The sequence below is a fragment of the Acyrthosiphon pisum genome, chromosome A1 (genome assembly GCF_005508785.2).
Source record: "Acyrthosiphon pisum isolate AL4f chromosome A1, pea_aphid_22Mar2018_4r6ur, whole genome shotgun sequence".
NCBI classification, from domain to species: domain Eukaryota; kingdom Metazoa; phylum Arthropoda; class Insecta; order Hemiptera; family Aphididae; genus Acyrthosiphon; species Acyrthosiphon pisum.
Genome location: NC_042494.1, coordinates 116,261,689 through 116,264,860, shown reverse-complemented (window position 1 = coordinate 116,264,860; position 3,172 = coordinate 116,261,689). Strand labels below are relative to the sequence as shown.

Sequence of the window (3,172 nt, the reverse complement as noted above, 5' to 3'; positions counted from 1 at the left end):
TTTCGTTTTTACCAGCTTCACACATTATTTAAATTGCACAGTTCAATTAATTTTTTACACTAAACACACGTTTGTAAGTATTGTAACTAACTCGGTAACTCGTTTGTGTAAAAAAAGTTCAAAATCAAAATACACATAAATAATGATAAAATAAGGTTATCAATATTATCACGCAACTAACTGAATTCTACCATACAATATAAAAAATAAATAATAAAATACCAATACCACAGATTTCTAAATAATACATTAGCATGAATTGGAGGGAAAATAGTGTAAATACCGAAATTCCTTCTATGAATTGCAATAGTTTAAGATATTAAACATAATACCTTCGTAGGTATTTGATTTTCTTAATATATATTATGCTTAAATTATAAAAATATAATTTGTTTTTGTAAATATATTATAATAATTATACCGGCCCTGCCGGCCCTCACAAGAACCGGCCCATCGGGAAGTTTCCCGATTTCCCGATAGGCCAATCCGCCCCTGATTATTAATCTATCTAAACATTTTAATGCTAATATAAATTGTAGTATATTCAATATTGTGGTTATAGATACTACATTATAAATAATATATAGTATAAATATTAAAATATTATATTATAATAGTTGTGTCCCGCGTGCTCCGCCTCCGTGGATAGTTGTTTGTAAATAGTGGGGCTATTGCTCGTACAGTCGTGCATAAGATTTGTTTATTTTCTAAATATATATTAATTATATTTCTGTCAAAGTATAAATAAACTATTTAGGTTGGCGATCCAATTACGTCGTATCGCGGATGACACACCAGTGGGTAAAAATTACAAAATTAACTTGAAATTAAGCCTATAGCCCAGGTCCGCGATAATATACTCTTTTATTTAAAAAAAAATCAAGAAAATCGGGATGAGTAGTTTCAGAAAACATTCGACATAAAGTTTCCATTTTCACATATATAATAATATATTATATGTAAGTATTATACTATTATGTATATATTATATAACGTACATTTAGCACGTAAATGAAACCTGTGACAAAGATTTCTATTTCGCTTTTATAGTATAGATAAATGATAATATGTTACCGTTACCGTTATGGTAGATGTACGAATACCGGTAAAACCTATATAGGATACACAAATTATATTTATTTTATGATATATTATATTAATATTAAGTAAAGTAATTTATTTTACCATTAATAATACAGTAGGTTGAATTACTTTTTACCAAAAATATTACATTTAAAAATGTCATTGTGTGTATGAAATTTAATAATATAATAATGTATAAAAAGTTTTAAATACCTACCCACGAATAATATTTTTATGTCACAAGTCACAACAAAATAACTAAAATCATTATTTTTCGTTACAATATCAGCTAGGTAACTCCGTTCGTTTTAAATTAAAATGTCCATAAATCTCTCTAATAAGATGCTATTAATTAATTATAATTATAGAATTTATTATTTAATTTTTAGTAATATTACGGCATAAACTATAGGCAATAACATAGAACTAATTAAAATGTTTTGAATATTTCATTGTGTAATTATATTTAATACCTACAGTACCTGCCTATATTAATTAATTGAAAATTCTTTTTCATTAGAATTTGATATTCTAATGTAGTTTTTTTAATGTACCGAATATAAGACTAATATAGGCAATAGTACCACCCTTTTACCATAGCAATCAAAAAAATTAAATGAGTACCTATAGTGTGTTCTTTATTATACTTATTGGATTAACATTAGTTATCAAAGTGTGAACAACTAAAAACCATACAATTTTTGAATTTTATAGCAATATATTAATAATATGTTTTTTAAAATATGAGTTGCTTTCATTCATTCATCAAAATATCCATTAGGTATAATATAATAGTATACTTTAGAAGTTACGGTTACCCTGCACGAATAATAGGTATTATACAATCACAACAAAATAACTAAAATAGTAATTTCGTCCAAATCTGAATTTAAAATGACTATAAAAATAAACTGTGCTTCTGTATTTTTTAGATTTTTTGTTAACAAAATTAACTACATACGTGGAATCTTGTTTTAAATTTTCAACTATTAGATATAAAAGTTGAACATTTTATAAATTTTTAACTACAAAATAATTATTCAATTTTAAATTTAATAAATGTTGTCAAAATTCGATCTTTAAATGCTTATAAAAAACAATTGTGCCCATGAATTTTTAATATTTTTCAACTGATATTGTAACAATATATCAGGAGCCTTGTATTAATTTTTTACACTTTTTGGCCCAACAGATAAAACTTTATTGATATTTATAGAAAAAAAAACTAAAAAAATTGAAAACTGACAATGTCCGTAAACAGCTCAAAAAGAGTCAAATTATTTTCAAAATTTTATCATATATAGAAAATGCTAATGTTAACATTCAGTGAAATTTTCAAGTATCTATAGTCATTCCTTTTTTTATTACAACAAAATAAGAAAATCGTTACATGAGAAATCGAGTGAATATCAAATATTGTAAAAATATAAATTTCAAACGCTCATAAAAATTTAATTTGACTTGCTTGTAGACATTTTTTTTTTTAAAAAGGTAGACTAACTTATGAGGAACCTTCTATTAAATTTTCAAGATTTTTTTAATTAAAAAATAAAATTTTATTGATATTTATAGAAAAAAAACTAAAAAAAGGTGGGTAGTGGATGTCACTCTGCTGTACAGTAGGTTACAAGTGGGTCACTGTATGATGGATAGTTTGAATTCAATGATATAATATCACTGTATAAGAAAAACGATTCTGAGCGGAGACGGTATGTTAGTCTAGGTATAAGATATATTACATACTTATATATGGTATTAAAAAAAAGATTGACTAATAATAGGTATCTATGATAAATTCCAAATTAATCATATCACAATATCCATTAGGTACTTATAACGCGTTATACATCAACTACAAATCTTAGTACTAACATAGATATATAATAGTATAATTTAGAAGTTTCAAGTACCCACGAATAATATTATACAATCACAACAAAATAACTAATATAGTTATTCTAGGTTTTAATATGTAATTTCGTCCAAATTTGACTTAAAATGACTATAAAATAAACCGTGCTTATGTATTTTTAGAATTTTGGTCACAAAATTAACTGCTTACGTGGAATTTGTTTAAATTTCAATTCTT

General features: G+C 24.7%; 1 protein-coding gene across 1 annotated transcript in view; it reads left to right on the top strand.

Moving 5' to 3' along the window:
* Positions 1-3,172, top strand: part of LOC100159248 (cytochrome P450 protein) — a gene marked incomplete in the record, with an annotated part of 7,724 nt that overhangs the window by 960 nt on the left and 3,592 nt on the right.